The 18,360-nt window shown below is 37.3% G+C and overlaps 1 long non-coding RNA gene across 1 annotated transcript; it reads right to left on the bottom strand.

Moving 5' to 3' along the window:
• Window positions 1-12,199: 12,199 nt before the first annotated feature.
• LOC103097031 (uncharacterized) lies at window positions 12,200-13,980 on the bottom strand. Its single transcript, XR_468978.3, has 2 exons — window positions 12,737-13,980; window positions 12,200-12,455 (listed from the first exon to the last, which is right to left on the bottom strand). It is a non-coding gene; the product is annotated as an uncharacterized LOC103097031 (long non-coding RNA).
• Between the last annotated feature and the right edge of the window lie 4,380 nt (window positions 13,981-18,360).

Here is an 18,360-nt window from a genome sequence, read left to right on the forward strand (position 1 = left end):
TTTTGGGTTGCTTAAAGGTGAAGAAAAATTTCACTGTCAAGATCTTGGATGATACAATTTTGCTAAAAAAATCTTGGTAGTCATGGGATACACAAATGATCAGATCAATGATCAGATTCATGCCCACTTGGGGAGAGAATGGAAAACTTGCCTGCTTACATAATAAGCCCCACAGACTGTTGGGAGCCCTGTAAAGACAATCCAGTGAGACCACTTATTTCCTATAGATGAGTGAGTTGGAATCCTTGATGGACAGCTACAGACTGATGGACAATTGTCTTAGTGGACTCAAAGTAAAAGAGACAATTACCTCTGAGCTGTGCAAGGACTGTTTGTATCAAAAGATGGCTCAGAACAGAAATTGCAAATGAGGATTTGCAAATTTTTAACCCAATAACCAGTCCAAATGGGATAAAGGACTCAGTTCAAATAAGGTACCTTGCCTGCCTACAATTTAGTTGTAACGACTCTCCAGACCAGAGTCATCCCACAGTGTTGGCCTGAGCCATTCAAAAGTCCAAGTTTCCGGATGCAGGGCGAGTTCTGATGATGATACAATCAATTAATTCAGATATGGAGACGGCTAAGTCAGCAAGTCACAAGAGACTTAAATCTTTCTACCTGTGACAGGACAACTTAAGATGTTACAGGGGGAAACCAGTGAAGTAGCTACATTTATAGGCAGATGACAATGTTTAACTATATAAACTGTGCCTTGAGTGTAATTACATGTTTATTGATGCACATGATAATCACTGCACATTTGAGTGACATAGATACATTTGACTTTGTGGTACATAATTTTGCTGTTCATCTTCATGCATATATATTGCTTTTATGTTTCTGTTGTTATGAAGAATTGCTACTGTTATTATTACATTGCTTTGCTTGATAGATTATGCATTTTTGCATGTAAGGATCTGCATTACTGCTGTGACATATGCATGTAATTTAGACCTGTATTCACTAGGGCACTATTTAGAATTTAGCACTATGAAAAAAAATGTGCTCCCAAAGTACTCTGATTGATTTTTCTGGGGAAAAATAGAAGGATGTGGTCTTCTGAAAGCCCAGAATCTTATCACAAAAGAACCAACAAAAAGATGCTAAACTAACTGTAAACCTTTGGCCTTGCCTAGAGAGAACAGTTTCCTTCAGCGATATAAATGGAATGACTCCACTTGCCATGCTTTTTGGTGATCCTTAAATGACAGTGAAAAGTTCAAGGTCAGGTATTCTTCCTAAATTGAGCAAGGATTAATTTGAACCTTGTTTACACCTTTGAATAATCAACTAATTTGATAAGAATTCTAGCCCTTTTGTATCTACATCAATTGTAAAAAAGATTAAAAAAGAAAAAATGCAAGTCAGTGGAAAGAGCCAATACTGTGTCTGATAGGATATGAAATATTTCCTAACCACTGTCCTCCACCTCTGCAGGGACAATTAGGAAGTGCATCAATTCTTCTCTTGGACCAAGCTTAGTCATTATTATAATTGAATATATTGTTCAATTTTTTTCATTCTTTACATTGCCATCATTGTCATGAGTGTGTATGTGTGTTGTTTTCCTTCTTTTGCCCTGTATCAGTTTATACAAATCTTCCTAAATTTTTCTGAATTCTTCATGTTGGTTGTTCCTTAGATCACAGTAATATTCCATGCCATTTTTACTCATATTTCGTTTAGCCATTCCTCAGGTCATACGCTTTTGTTTCCAGTTCTTTGTTACTATGAAGAGTGCTACTATGAGTATTTTGTTGTGTAGTGGACCTTTCTGCATTTGCAGTCCTTTGGTTTTATGCCTTGCAGAGAGATCTCTTGGTCAGAGGGTAAGGATGAATAGGCTAAGCTTAACTAGCTACCGACTCAGTTCAATCAGTGCCAGCCTTTTAAAGGGTATATAGCTTTGTTAATCAGGAGAGAATTAAGTATACATTATGGCCCAATATGTAAAAATTACCAGTTTACTGATAAAGCCTATTTTAGAGATAAAGCAAGTCATATCTGCCCAAATATTAATAATATCAAAGGTTGTTTAAAATCAACTGAAATGTCAGTGTGCTTTAACAGAAATCTATCGGCAATGCAATTACTGTACAAAAAACAAAGGGAAGACAGAATATTTATTAAGAGTCTAATATAATGGCAGCTTGGTAGCTCAGTGGATAGAGAATCAGACCCAGAGATGGAAGGTCCTGGGCTCTAAAATGGCCTATGGCACTTCTATGCTGTGGAACCCCTTGCAAGTCACTTAGCCCCCATTGCCTGGCCCTTATTGCCCTTCTGCCTTGGAACTCAGTATTGATTCTAAGCTAGAAGGTAAGGGTTATTTAAATAAATAAAAAACCCTACTCTGTACTGGGCACTGTGCTAAGTGCTTTGATTTCATATCAAGCCTGGGAGGTAGATGTTATTATGATTCTCATTTTACAATTGAGGAAAATGAAGTTAGGTGCCTTGCCCAAAGCCACACAGTTAGGAAGTATCTGAGTCTTGATTTGAACTCAGATCTTCCTGACTCTGGGTCCAGCCCAGCTGCCTGACCAATGAAATCTGTTCCTGCTTCATTTAAGTTCAGGATTTGCCTGTCAGTCTCAGATTTCCTTATTACTTTGGCTAGTTCTGTCTCATTGTCCCCTGACTTCCAGGAATGACATTAGAAGATTATTTAGAGGAATTCAGGCTTTGAAAACTTGACTCTGCTAAATTAGATAGGCAGAAAAAACCAAATTAAGACTAATTCTGGTCTGAGAAGAGGTTTATTTCTCCTGCTTACCTGAATTTAAAGGCAGCAACTTTAGTGATTTGGAATTGTCATCCATGTTTGTGAGCACTGAGCAGGTCCATATATGGACTATATATATTCCTGTCATGGTGCCTTCTATAGTGCCCTAGATTGCAGCTTCATAATTATAGATATTGACTAATTAGATAAATAATCAGGCTTCAAATGTGTCCCAACAAATATTTCATTTGGATAGATAGTAAAGCCTACCTCAGTTGTTGACTGGCCAGTCTCTTCTGTGACCTCAGATTCTTGCCCTGGAATCAACAGTGATGTCAGACATCTTTTTTTTCTTCAACATTAATATACTTGAACAATGCAACTTTGTCTTTTTATATATATCCCGATTGCTCCATTCTCTCAAATCTCACACTCAGTATTTATTTTCTCCTGAGAAAGCCAAGCCTGGCAAAATTCAGCTCATAAATCATACCATATCTCTGGATTCTGAGTCATTTTGGCTAACAGCATTTTTTTATTTTCATAATAACTGTTAAAATTGCTCTGAATATCACAAACCTTCCCTTTCCCACATTTCTATTCAGTGATGGATAGCTAAATAAGTGTGTTCCCCAGTTTTCCCATAATAATCACTGGGACTTAAGTTCTTGTGTTTCAAAAGAAGGAAATATCAGGAAAAATAATCTTAGGGCTCTCCAGTTTTCCTACAATTCATAGCACAAGTATATATATATATATATATATATATATATATATATATATATATATATGGGAGGGGCAGCTGGGTGGCTCAATGAACAGAGAGCCAGACCTGGAAATGGGGGTACAAATTTGGATTCAGATACTTCCTTGCTGTGTGATCCTGGGCAAATGACTTCACCCCATTTACCTGTACCTTATCACTCTTTTGTCTTGGAACCAATATTTATATCAATTCTAAGAAAGAAGGTAAAGGTTTTAATAAACCAAAGACCAATAAGTAAGCACCTCTCATTTTGAGTAAAACCAGTGCATGAAATTTAGAAACTTCAGAGCTCATTTCATCTAGAGAGCGAATGTTTAACAACTGTCTGGGATGAGGGGTGGGGAATATGCCCATGACATACTTTTCAGTTTAATCTGCATAATATTTTCTATCATTACCTTACATTTAGAGATAAAACAAAACAAATGCATGAAGTTCTAATCTGTGGTGGTTGTTGATTTCCATAGTATTTCTGATCAACTTCCTCATTTTACAGATGAGGAAACTGAGGTCCAGAGAGGGATGTGACTTGCTTAAGATCATGAAGGTAGTAAGTGACAAAGCCTAGATACAGGCTCTGATCCCCAAATCCCAAATTTAGTGCACTTTCCACAATAGGCTTTTTATCATGGCTCATTTTAGCTCACAGAGGGGAGGTTTGAATGAAAACAAAAGACCAGAGGGCAGAAGCATGGAGAACAGAGATGAGGAGGAGAGGTTTTATGGGAAAAGATGCAACTGGCTAGCCTCAGTTAGGCTGGATTTCAGGATGCAGGAATGATCCTTTGGAAAGCTGCCTTCAAATGCAGCACACTTAGGTTCCACTGAGCTCTCCATCTCTCTTCTGTCTTTCTTTTGATCCTTTCTTCAACCACTCTAGGATAGAAAGGTTAATCCACATTGTAAAAATTAAATTATTATCTAGTAATAAAATATTATATTTTATGAGGTTTATTAGAAATCAAGGAATAAAGAAGATACAAAATAAAAACCGCGTGCCCATGTCTGATTAGCCAATGAGATTCCCTGTGTTTAGATTACTTACTACATCATTGCAATGACAGAGAAGAGTGGTAGGTGTTACTGCCAGTTAAATACCAATTGTGATCTCACCCAGGTGGAGACACAGGTGAGATTATAGGGAATTCTGGGAAATACCAAGGATTTCTGGGGATTTAAGTCTAGGGTTCAAAATCTCCATTTATACAACATGTCTGGGAAGGGTCTGAGGCCAGATTTGAACCCTAGTCCTCCCAGCTCCAAGCAAAATCACTTTCCTCCCAGGGTTGTTGTAAGAATTAATTAAGATAATATTTGTAAAGTGCTTGGCACATAGTAGGCACTTAATATAGTCTTATTTCTTTCCTCTATAGTAGGGCCAATCATCCCTCCTTAGCAGTCAAGACTTTTTATAAAGGTCAAAAACTAATCCTAATTTCCTCTTTGATTCAGGTGGAGAACTAGCCAATGGTTAATAAATATCCAGGCCCTATGTCTGACCTTATAATTGTGGAAATTTCCTTATAATAGTATGGCTTATAAGGCTTTATATAGATGCCCCAAGGTCAAGGAAATAGGGAGAAATATTTCTGCCTAGGAAACAATGTGGTGTAGTAGATGGTATGTTAGATGTAGGTTCAGAAGACTTAAGTTCAAATCTCTGTTTCTTACTGCCTGTGTGATCTTGGGCAAGTTCCTGAATCTCTCTAGGACTCATATTTCCTCATCTGTAAAATGGGGGCAGGGGGTGGTGTTGGACTAGATGGACTTTTGGGGCTCTCTCAGCTTTAACCCTATGATCCCATGAACATTCTGATGCCAGATAACATGGAGCTTCCTTCCTCCCCTTTCAATTTGTAGATGAGGAAGATGAAGTGTAGAAAAATGAAGGGATTTGCCCACTATCACAAAAGTGATGAAGGGAAGAGCTGGAACTAGAAACAGTATCTTCTAACTCCATGCTCAGTGCTTTACTTACTAAGAGAATTGCCAAATTAGGAAGTACATTTATTTGCCTCACCACAAGTTTTCAGCTCACTTTGCTAAGTAACTTGATTTCATTGATTCTGAAACCTTTCTAATTTTATTAGTCAAGAGAGGAATAAGATTTTCTTTACCAATATTAAATTATAGTCACTTTTGCTTGAATCTATTACATATCCTATACATCAGATAAAAAATGACTTAAGAGGTCATGGTCTTTTTCCTTTTTCCTTTTGCACAGCAGGCAGCACTGAAAACTTACATATACTGACTTTCACTTTGAGTGAACACCTTAATGCAGGCATAAACTCTAGTGATGGAAGTGGTGTTCCCTTCACACATGAGTAGATAATTTTTATGAACCGATGTGGCTGAAAAATCATTCATTCCCTGGTGACCAACTGTCTGGGATGAACCTCTCTGGACTTTGTCAGGTTGGTCCTTGGTTGTGGCTAAGATCTCTAAGGTGCTTAAAATGTTAATTTTCTCTATATCTATGTCTATGTATCTGTATAGATGATATCTGTATTTATTATATATTTCTGTATATAGAGAGCAAGATATACAGATATTCCAATATCCATCTATCTATTCATCTCTCTCTCTCCCTCCTTCACTCTCTCTCTTCCTCCGTCCCTCTCTCTGTCTCTCTCTCATCTCCTGGATACTCACTGAAACTAGACAATTAATTGGTCTCATTTGAATAAGGGGCTGGATTGAAAAAAGAGCTGGATTTCCTTTGAATATATGCAAGGCTTTTTAATGACTCCAACTTCTCTGTGAAACAAAAGCCCATTTAAAATATTAATATTTTATCTATGTTGTCATATGGCAACAAGTGTTTCATTCATATCCTTGAGATATCAAGAGAAAGTGAAGATGGCCTGAGCTCATTGAGTAGATTCCCTATGGAAAACTTATAGTAGGACATGGACAAGAGGTATACAAGGTAGGCAGGAATAGACGAATGATATGCACTTGTGTTGGAGGAAATATCCACATTAATGAAGTCACAGATCTACTTGACTAATCCACTCTTCAGTTCTTTTTTGGGTATGAAGGCTTCCCTTAGCTATACATTTAAAAGATGATTTCTTCCTTGATCCTCTAATTTGCTTATGACATGACATTTTATATATGTTATGTATCCATTTAGAGCTTATCTTGCCATATGCTGGTCTATACCTTATTTCTACCAAATCACTTTCCAATTTTCTCAGCAGCTTAAAAAAATCAATTAGTGAGTTCTTATCCCAGTAGCAAAGATCTTTGGCTGATTCAATATGTTAGTTTACTAATAAATTCCTACTAATTTTTTAACCAATACTAAATCATTTTGATTATTACTCTTCAATAGTTTCATATCTGTTACTGTCAAAGCTGCCTTCGTATTCCATTGAACAAATAAATTAATTTACTTAGTATTGACATTTTAATTATATTGATTATCCCTTTCATTCCATTCCTGATAAATTAATATTTCTCCAGTTATTTAGAGTATGCTTTTATTTCTGTAAAGCCTATCTTATGGTTGTATTCATATAATTACTGTATGTGCCTTGGTAATTAGATTCCCATGTACCTTATATATATTCTATAGTTATTATTAATTTCTTTTTATTGTGTGTGGTCTATGTCCTTGGAGGTCTGTGTAAGGGATTGTTCAACAAGTAGCCTGATGTCATGGCACAAAGAACACTGGAGGTTTGGCAATTATGCTTGTGTGTCATGAGAGAATTAATAGTCGTATCCTTAAGAACACCTCCTGACCTCTTTCCTATTCATTGGCATGCTTCAGGAGGCAGGATCTTGACTTCAAAACTATTTGAGACTTAGATTTGGGACATGGATGGAGCCAGGTACTATGTTCATGTTTCACACTGAACTCTACAAAATCTATTTCAAACGATCACTTTTTTTTTTTGACATGATGTGGGTATTTATTTATTGAGGGGATGAGGATAAGATGTGACAAACCCAAGAGATGGGCAGCCTCACAATGAGCAAGGGGTCAGAGGCCTGAGGTGGATGAGGAGAATCACTGTTGGGAAAGTAGATTGAAGAGAACCAGAGAAAAGAGTCTTATTTTCATTGTCTTTCACCTCTTTGGAGGAACTTGATCTCAGCCTAGAATCAAAGATGCAGCCAGCCCATCTTCCTTCAGAGTCTTAGTGGAGGAGGTCTCTCAATTATCCCATCCCAAGAGATAAGCCCAAGGAGTCTATGCACTGGGTAAGAATGTGACTCTCCAGCCTAAAGACTAGAAAAGCCTAGTATATCAACTATGCCCCTTCATGCCTCCTGTTACCTATCCCTTCTGAGGTGTCCTGGCTTCAGGGACCTAATATGCCTAGGGATTTCCAAAGCCTCCTCATTCCTGTTTCTTCTGGAGGCTTTTGGAGACTAGTTGGAGACCTCTCTTCTGCCTTAGAACCAATACACAGAATTGATTCTAAGACAGAAGGTAAGGATTTAAAAAAGTTTGTGGACAGATTTGAAATCAGTTCTTCCTGACTCCAAGACAAGTGCTCTATCCACTTCACCACCAGGTACCACTGTGTAAATGAAAGGTTATCTATAAGTCATCAATATTTCTGTATATTAACGATAACACACAGAAGGGATCAATAGCAATCTTCACATGATCTATTAGCTCCTTTGTCGATGGTCAACACTAAATATATTGAGCTGTCTTTTTAGTGTGCTTCCCATTTCAAACATGGCATATCCAGATTTTACAAACTTGAAGGGCTGTTGTCCTGTTGTAAAGACCAGAGAGGAAAAGAAGACCCCTGAACTATTGGTGCAAAAAACTTCACTGATAACTAGCCCTGAATGAATTTCATAACCCTCATGAAAATGGCTCATTCATCCAACACCAGGAGACCCTTGGGCAAATGTTAATCAAGGATGTTTTTTACCCTCATGAGCTTGCTATCTGTCTCTTCTGGGTATTATTGGTAACATATGGAAATGTTGATGATTTATAGATAACCTTTCATTTACACAGTGGTACCTGGTGGTGAAGTGGATAGAGCACTTGTCTTGGAGTCAGGAAGAACTAAGTTCAAATCTGGCCTTGTACTTTTTTTTTTCTTTAACTTACCTTCTATCTTAGAATAAATCCTGTGTATTGATTTCAAGGCAGAATAGCAGTAAGGGATGATCAATGGAGGTTAAGTGATTTGCCCAGGGTCACCCATCTAGTAAGTGTCTGAGGTCAGATTTGAACCTAGGACCTTCCATCTTCAGACCTGGATCTCAATCCATTAAGCTACTTAGCTGCCTCCCAGTCATTTCCTAACTATGAGTCTCTAGACAAGTCACTTAACCTCTGTTTGCCTCAGTTTCCTTAATTATAAAATGGGGATAAATAGCACTTACTACTCAGGATTGTTGGGGTGATCAAATGAGTTAATATTTGTAAAGTGCTTAGCACAATGCCTGACACATAATAAGCACTATAAAAATGTTTATTTCCTTTTCTCCCCACATCCTTTTCATGTGTTCAAAGGTCAGTAGTTTTTTTTGCTGAGGGAGACTCTCATGGTCTAATTCAAGACGAATAAACCCCAGTTGTCTCTGAATCATCCAGATATGAATAAGATAATTCTAAATTGGTGGCGGGTAGAGTTCCTTTGAAACTGAAATGACCTTTCAGATAGGGGAAGCATTCTTACTCAAAAAAAGGGACAGAGAAATAGATCTGTGACTTCATTAACGTGGATATTTCCTCCAACACAAAGGCATATCACTATCCATTCATTCCTACCTACCTTGGGTACCTGTCATCCATGTCCTTCTCTAAATTTTCTATAGGGAAGACTCTCCATGTGCTAAGGACTTCTTTACTTTCTCTTGACATCTTGAGGACATCAATGAAGCCCTTGTTGCCATACAACGATGTAGATAAAATGTATTCCTCAATCTTTCTCACTCTCTTTGTCTCCAAGCCTCTTCTTCTTCTCATCTGGGTAAAATCTCTGATCTAACTAGACTGCATCAACCAAGAAACAAAGTAAATTACTTTTTATAAATGTACATATTTTTAATGCATGAAAATTTCAGTCTTCATGGTGGATAATTACTTGTTCTGTAATAAAATCAAGTCACATCTTTTATAGTGAAAACTTAAAATCTCCAGTTGAAAGTAAACCAACCATGCAAACCAACTTTCAAACACAAAGTAGTTCAGATACAATTTTCAATCATTGTTCAGGGGGCATGGATGCTTTCTCCTGGCTCTGAGCTAAGGCTCAGAGCTTTTCTAGATCTTCCAAAAATTCTGAGCATGTTTTCCAACTATCGTGTTTCCTACTGGACACCCTTCCTAGGCAGCTGGGGATTTTATTTTCTTTTTTAACTTCTATAAAGATATTTTATTTTATCAATTACATGTAATACCATTTCCACCAAAGTCTCCTGAAATCATAGGATCCAAATTGTCTCCTTCTCTGCTGGGAATCCCCATTAACACCATTCTGGAGGATCAGATCCATGGTTCTTGGGCCGAATCTATGGTCCATTTAATTTAGCTCCTCTCTGATGAATTTACTGCACCTGGCCTCCACAGTAGTACAGGACTCAACCACAGACCTTGCAAACAAACCATATAGCCCCTGAGCACATCCCCTAGAGTCCTGGCCACACTGAGCTGACACAGACCACCATAGTTGGGCCACTGTGAGCCGGATGGAGCCTTAGCTGGCTGCTTCCTTTGGTATTTGGTTCTTAGGCATTTGATTTTTGAACCTCATAGGTTGGGCTAAATGTGGTATAAGCTCTAGGCTCAATCCAGGAACAGCATCTTGTGCTAATAATGACCGCGCAGGTTCCTCAGAACAACCAGTCTGTGTTAAACAGTATCATGTTTCACACTGAAGATTCTAGCTCATTTAGCATCACTTTTTGTGCTTATTTTATTTTGTGGGGTGGAACTTCGTGTTTCTTACAGATTTCTTTTACATTTTTGTTTGTTTATGTGAAACTAGAGTTTCTGGTCCCAAAGGAAAGCACTATATTTATTAAACAAGGTAGAGATTTGTTGACTGGGTATGATGAACCACATTAAAATTGACAGAATCTGGAGAAATCAATAAATCTTAATATTTAGTACTAGTATTTACTAATCCAGTGTTAGCAATCTCAGATAGAAAGAGGGACCTCTAAACCATACCTCAGGATCCTTGCAGACTGCCTGTTTATTCAGAAAACTACATTTTCTTTGTTTTATTAATACATCAACACATTAAAATCTGATAGGGTAGCTGCAAAGTGGCTCATGGGATTGAGAGCCATGCCTAGAGAGGGGAGGTTCTGGGTTCAAATTTGACAGAGACACTTCCTAGCTGTGTGACCCTAGACAAATAACTAAACCACTGTTGCCTAGTCCTTACTGCTCTTCTGCCTTGAAACCAGTACAAAGTATTGATTCCAAGAGGGAAGGGAAGGGTTAAAAATACCTGATAGGAACTATATTTTAATTTGGTTCAGACCTCATTAGGGAGCATTTTGGACCACAGGGAACCAAACTCTGACCCTTTTGAACTATACCATGCTGCCTCTAATCAGAAGAGCTGGGTTTAAATCCTGACTCTGCTGATTATCTCTGTTCTAATCTATGGCACACTGATGTAAGTGTAATTCCTTTGGGCAGCTAGACAGGAGACTGGAGTGTTAGACTTGGACTCAGGAAAGCTTGAGCTCAAATCCCACCTCTGAGCTTCAATTTCCTCATTTCTAAAATGGGGCCAAAATGCTTTTTCCTTTTATTTTTTGTTTTTGTTTTTATTTTTTATCAGAATCAAATGGGATAATATATGTAAAGCTTTTGCCAACCTTAAAGATAAAATATACCTTTATATAAATGTTTTGTTTTTGTTGTTTAGTTAATTTCAATCATGTCCTGCTTTTTGTGACCCCTTTTTGGAGTTTTCTTGGCAAAGATACTAGAGTGGTTTGCCATTTCCCTCTCTAGCTCATCTTACAGATGAGGAAACAAAGGCAAAGAGGGTTAACTGACTTGCCCTGGGTCATGCAGCTAGTAAGTGTTGAAGGCTGGATTTGAATTTGGGTCTTTCCAACTCCAGACTCATCACTCTGTCCACTGTGCCATCAACTATTTTTCGTATGAGGAGTGTTTCTTGAGCTGATTTATAAATTAATCTTGGGAGATTATCAAAGTGGCTTATCCTAGCACTTCATTTGCTTAGATGTCCCTATGGCCTGTGGGAGACAAATAAAGAAGTTAGGAGTGTCTGCTAGGTCTCTAGCAAGTTCAACTTGAATGTCATTGGTAACTTGGGTGAGCACACCCAGCGGATGTGTATGAGCACTGACCTTGAGCCAGAGGAGGGAGTATTTATTAATAGCCCTGTGCCTGCTTCAGCATAGAGCCCAAGAGTCTAGAGGGAGCTAGGCATGTGATACTTCTTCACATCACCTAGGTTTGCTCTCTTCAGCAATCCTACAGAGGCTCTGAGCAGTTCCCTGAACAAATGGTGGGGCTCAGCTGTTGCCAAAGCAGGTTTCATGCTGTGGCAGCACATAGGACGTCCTTGGGGAATGGAAAGGGTTACCAAGGAAGGCCAGGGGTTTCATGGAGAGACCACTGGATGCTAGAAGGCTTACCCATGAGAGGGGTAAGATGGACCACTGAGACACATGCCAGCAGTTCAGAGAAGTCACTGAAATTCAAGGGATTTTGGTTCAACTGATAGCAATCTAATTCAACAAACATTTATTATATACAGGCTGTGGGGCAGATATAAAGATGAACAAAGAAGTCTCCAGACACTCTGTTTCAGACTAACCCTTGTAATAGCCTCTTAATTGGCCTCCCTACCACTAGGCTATTCCCACTCCAATTCACCCTCTTTCCCTTCATAAGGAACCACTGTATTGGACCAAGGAAAAGTCTTCTTACTTGAGAGGGTCACATCCCTGAGAGGAGAAAGTTGGTGCTGAACCTCATTGAACCTTGGTGGAGGAAAAATAGATGATTTTTTAAAATTGAAATTTGAATTAATTAATTAATTTAGAATATTTTTTTCATGATTACATGATTCATGTTCTTTCCCTCCCGTCTCTCCCCCCCCCCCATATCCAACATGCAATTCCACTGGGTACCATTGTATCAAGACCTATTTCTCTATTATTGATAATTGCACCAGGGTGATCATTTAGAGTCTCCATCCCCAATCATATCCCCATTAACCCATGTGATTAAGCAGTTGTTTTTCTTTTGTGTTTCTACTCACATAGTTCTTCCTCTGAATATGGATAGTGTTCTTTCTCATAAGTTCCTCTGTATTGTCCTGGATCATTGCATTGCTGCTAGTAGAGAAGTCCATTACATTAGATTGTACCACAGTGTATCAGTCTGTGTACAATGTTCTCCTGGTTCTGCTCCTCTCGCTCTGCATCACTTCCTGGAGGTCATTCCAGTTCACATGGAATTCCTCCACTTTATTATTCCTTTTAGCACAATAGTATTCCATCACCAACATATACTACAATTTGTTCAGCCATTCCCCAATTGAAGGGCATCCCATCATTTTCCCATTTTTTTGCCACCACAAAAAGGGTTATAAATATTTTTGTAGAGGTCTTTTCCCTTATTATCTCTTAGGGGTACAGGTCCAGCAGTGGTATGGCTCTCCCAGGGATTTTGTGAGAATAAAATGAGAACATTTTTAAAAAAGCATTTAGCGTAGTGCCTGGTACATAGTAGGTGCTAAATGAAATGCTTATCTCCCTACTTGAAACCTGGCCAAATGGCCAGCCAGTGGCAAGTTGGCCAAAGTGAGATGCTCTTGACTATCTGGGGAAAGAAGCCTTGGTTTTTGGTGACTTAGAGGGACTGGAACCTGTCCTTCTGAGCTGAAGATGGGGAAGTAGGATTGACAGATGCCTAAATTGGTCCTGCTGGCTCAGGTGTCTGTTTCCTATCAACTTGGCCACTTGGTAGTTTGGCCCCTTGAGAAGGAGATGGAGGTGGGAAATAGGAAGCAAATAACTCATATGGGCTAGCCCTGGAAGTATCATATGAATGGGGAAAAGCCATGTGTCTGGTAGAAGCTTCCTAGGCTTGAACATAAAATGTCACTTTAAAAAAAATTAGAGAATATGTATTCACAACTATGGCAAGGACAATTTCTCTCTCAACAAGGGAGAAAGTCTATCGTGAAAGAAAGGAGATTGTTTTGATGATCACAAATGCTATTAGACTTTTCTGTCTTTGACTTCCTAGGGGTCTGCAGTAATGGGATTCTTTGGTCAAATTAATGAACAGTTCCATCACACTGTTTCTCAGAAGTTATATCAATTCAATTCCTCATGGAGCAGTTAGATGGTTATACTGGATAGAGAGCTGGGCCTGGAGTCAGTAAGACTCATCTTCCCCAGTTTAAATCTGGCCTTACTTATTACCTGGGTGACCCCAGGCAAGTCACTTATACCTGTTTGCCTCAGTTTCCTCATATGTAAAATTATCTGGAGAAGAAAATGGCAAACTACTATAGTATCTTTGCCAAAAAAAAAAAAACAGCAAAAACCAAAAAACAACCTAAAAGGAGTCACAAAGAATGGGCCATGCCTGAAAACAGCTTAACAACAATGGTACATTATTAATGTGCCTATTTTCTTTGACCCCATATATGCTGACTATTTTATATATATTTTTGTACAGTTGATATGATGGCTGGGTTTTAAGAAAGTAACAATGCCCTTTGTTAGCCTGGTGGGCAGAAGGATATGCTTTTTGCAAAATGATTTGGATTTTAAACTTTGACCACTGTTAGATATGTCTATGTTTGAAAGCTATTACCTTTTATCTCCTTCATCTTTTAGGCAGAAAAATGAAGATGATCTTATGTTTCCAGGCATGAGGATGATATATTTGGTTTAAAGCAGAGTTTTAAAAAAATAAATCTTCATCAATGCCACATTTTAAAAAAATATTGCTAAATTTTCCACTAGTATCTCTCCTTCTTCTCACCTTCCTCATCCAGAGGACAATTCCATATAACAAATATTATTTTTGAAGAAAATAAAGAAGAAAAAGGAGGCAAAAATAAGTAAAACTGATCAATACAAAGAAAAATTCTGAGACTAGGTGCAATGTACCACACTCATTGACTTTCATCCTCTGCAAAGGGATGGATGCACCAGTGGCTTCTCTTATATTTCTTCTTTTCAAGTCTTTTCAACATTCACTTTTGAGTGTGTGTGTGTGTGTGTGTGTGTGTGTGTGTGTGTGTTCTCTCCACTTACATTATTTCAGTCATTGTACATATTTTTTCTTGGTTCCACTTCTATCCCAAGCAGGAGTTCTTAATCTGGTTTCCACAAATCTGTTTTGAAAAAAATATATTGATAACTATATTTCAGCATAATTGATTTCTTTTTTAATTCTACATATTTTACTTTTATATGTTTTAAAACTTTATTTTTGGAAAAGGTCCATAGAGTTCCCCACTATGATAAAGGGATCCAAGACACAAAACTCAGTTTAGAAATTGTGGTAGAGAAAAGAGCTTTAGATCTTATCTAAATAGGCTCTAGGCAGTTAAGCTTCCTCAGATGTTCCAGAATAATTTAGTTCTTGATTGTCTTGTCTTCCTTTCTTCCCTTCCTTCCACCTTGCTCCTAGTTCTGTTCGTTTTTTTTTTTTTAATAAGAAAATCGCTTTAAAAAGGTTTTAACCTATTTCATTGTCATCTACATCTGCTGACTGACCATATGGAAACTTACCTTCTTCTATAAGCTGAGATGGTGGCATTTTTCCTTTGGATACTTTTGCTGTACAAAGGACATTCCTTTTATAGATGATAATAGCACTGACTGAAGTCAGCAAATATTCTAAAATGACCTTGATGTGCACTTGGCTCCTTAGCTATTATTTCATTTAACTACTAAGTGTTTGTTGCTACTCTTGACATTTCTAATGATTACCAAGTTTGCATTTTAATTAATGTTTTATGGTGTGTAACATTCTATTTCCTACATATATAATATTGCTAGAAAAGAGGATAATTAAGCCTCATTAATCTGACACTGGCTGATTCAATAGTAGTACTCTTCATTCTCTTTCTGACTTGGCTCTCCTATTGTTCTTTAATACAACTATTGGGCAAAGCTGAACATGGATAATTCAAAACCCAATTTCTCTAGGTTCTTCTTTCTCAAAATAATAAGCTTTTATTGTAACAAGTTAGGAAGTTATCTAACCCAGAAAAGGGAAAATTGCAAAAATTCAAAGAAGCTCTCATATAATCACTATTCATAGGATGAGAATAGGAGTACCAGGCTCTCAATTATTATAGATGTCTTTGAAGCAACTTCCTCTTGAACAACTCCTGAATACAGTGTAGAAAGGGTGAGACTAAGACATAATAGTTACCAACAGGAGGAAGGTGATATAGCTTTGTCCAAATGGAGGGGAGAGTCTAAAAGACTACTGTCATAGTGGTTATGAGTTTATTGAATTCAGTAAGTATTTATTAAGCAACTCATGTATGTGGTACACTGTATAATGCACATTTCTTTTTTAAAAAAGAATATTTTATTTTTCTAATTATATGTAAAAATAATTTTTAACATTAGTTTTTAAAAATTTTGAGCCCCAATTATCCCCCTCTTTTCCCTCCCTCCCCCACCCAAGATGACAAGTTATTTGAAACAGCTTATACATGTGCAGTCATACAAAACATATTTCCCTTAGCCAGGTTGCAAAAACAAAACAAAACAAAAAAAAACCCAAACAACCACATGTTAAAAAAGAAAGAAAAATAAAGTTTAAAAATATGTTTTGATCTGTATTCAGGCTCCATCAGTTCTTTCACTGGAGGTGGACAGTATTTTTTTTTTTATCATTAGTTCTTTGGAATTATCTTGGATCACTATATTGCTGAAAATAGCTAAGTCATTCACAGTTGATCATCCTCACAATATTGCTATTACTGTGTGCAGTGCTTTTCTGGTTCTTCTCACTTCACTTTGTATTAGTTTATGTAGGTCTTTCAAACTTTTTCTGAAATGATCCTGCTCATCATTTCTTATAACACAATAATATTCCATTATAATCATACATGACAACTTGTTTAACCATTCTGCAACTGATGGACAAGCTGCCCAAATTTGGATGCCCAAAAATGTCCCCCCCCCCAAATGCCCAAATTTGGAAATGGGCAGCTTGTCCATCAGTTGGAGAATGGCTAAACAAGTTGTCATGTGTGTCATATATATCATATATATATCATGTATATCATGTATATCGTATATGTCATATATATTGAAGGATATATAGATATAGATATAGATTTAGAGCCCTTTGGGGATAGTTCCAAATTGTTTTCCAGAATGGTTGGATCAGTTCACAACTCCACCAACAATGCATTAGTAACCCAATTTCCCCACATCTCTCCCAACATGTATCACTTTCTTTTTCTGTCATATTGGCCAATCTAATAGGTGTGAGGTGATATACCTCAGAAGTGTTTTAAATTACATTTCTCTAATCCACAGTTTAGAGCTTTTTTATATATAAGTATAGATTGCTTTGATTTTTCATCTGAAAACTACCTGTTCATATCTTTTGACCATTTCTCAATTGAGGAATGATTTATATTCTAAATTTGATTCAGTTCTCTATATATTTAAAAAAATGAGGCTTTTTTTCTTTTGGTTTGATTTATCTAGATCTGAAAGAGGGAAGTTGAGTATAGTTTTATATAGTATAGTTTTACTATTATATATATATACATATAACTATATAAATATAGTTATATAGTATAGTTTTACTATTTCTTCCTAAAGTTAAATTAAATGAGACTTTTATCAAAGATATTTGCTATATACTCTACCACGCCCCCCCCTCCCCCCAGATATTTGCTTTCCTTCTAATCTTGTCTGTTTTGGTTTTGTTTGTATAACTTTTTAATTTAATATAATAAAAATATCCATTTTATATCTTGTAATGCTTTCTGTCTCTTTCTTCCCTTATCCTTAGATCTGACAAGTAACCTATTCCAAATTCCTATATTTTGATTGTGGTATCACTCATTATGTCAAATCATATATCCATTTTGATCTTATTTTGGTATGTGAAAGAGGATTTTTATTTATTTTAACTTAATCAATCAAGAACTTGGAGTCTCCCACCTTTCACACTTACTTAGTCATTAACATTTAGTGAGTCCTAAAAGACCACAAGCACTGCACATCTCCTATCCTCTTACCCCCACCCCCTCATCACAGTGCTAGGCAAATTGGAGACTATGATTGCTTCCTAAGATGTGATGATAGGTCAACCCACAGTGAAAGGAACTAGAAACCAGAGAGACAGGAAGTGGCATGGAAAAGACTGCTTATAAAAATGAGCCAAGGGTATTCTGATTCATTCTGCTGCTGGCTCTTGCTGAAAGAGGGATTCTGCATTGGACTACTTCTACATTGGAGGGTCTTCTGTGTTGGAGGGATTCTTCTGCCTTGGACTTCTGCATTGGAGATTGATTCTGTGTGGGTAAGACTCTTGCTGAAGAGACTACAATGACTCCTGGTTGGAGATCAAGACCTTAGGGAACCTTTGTTGGAATTGAGATTGATTTCTTTGGATCCAAACTTAGGGAATTTAGCAAGGCAATATCTCCTACCTCCTTCTTACATTTTCCTCTCTTATCATTTCTACCTTGCTGTAATAAAGCTACTAAAGTTACTAACAACCTTTTGACTCAAGAGTTAATTATTATAAATGGCGACCACAGCTTTTAAAAATTCTTATATTTGTCAAACCCATTTTAATTATTACAGGCATATGGAGAGATGTTGTTCTAGTTTCTGTCATAGTGCTTTCCAGTTTTCCCTGATGTTTTGGCCAAAGAGT

The sequence above is a fragment of the Monodelphis domestica genome, chromosome 6 (genome assembly GCF_027887165.1).
Source record: "Monodelphis domestica isolate mMonDom1 chromosome 6, mMonDom1.pri, whole genome shotgun sequence".
Taxonomy (NCBI): domain Eukaryota; kingdom Metazoa; phylum Chordata; class Mammalia; order Didelphimorphia; family Didelphidae; genus Monodelphis; species Monodelphis domestica.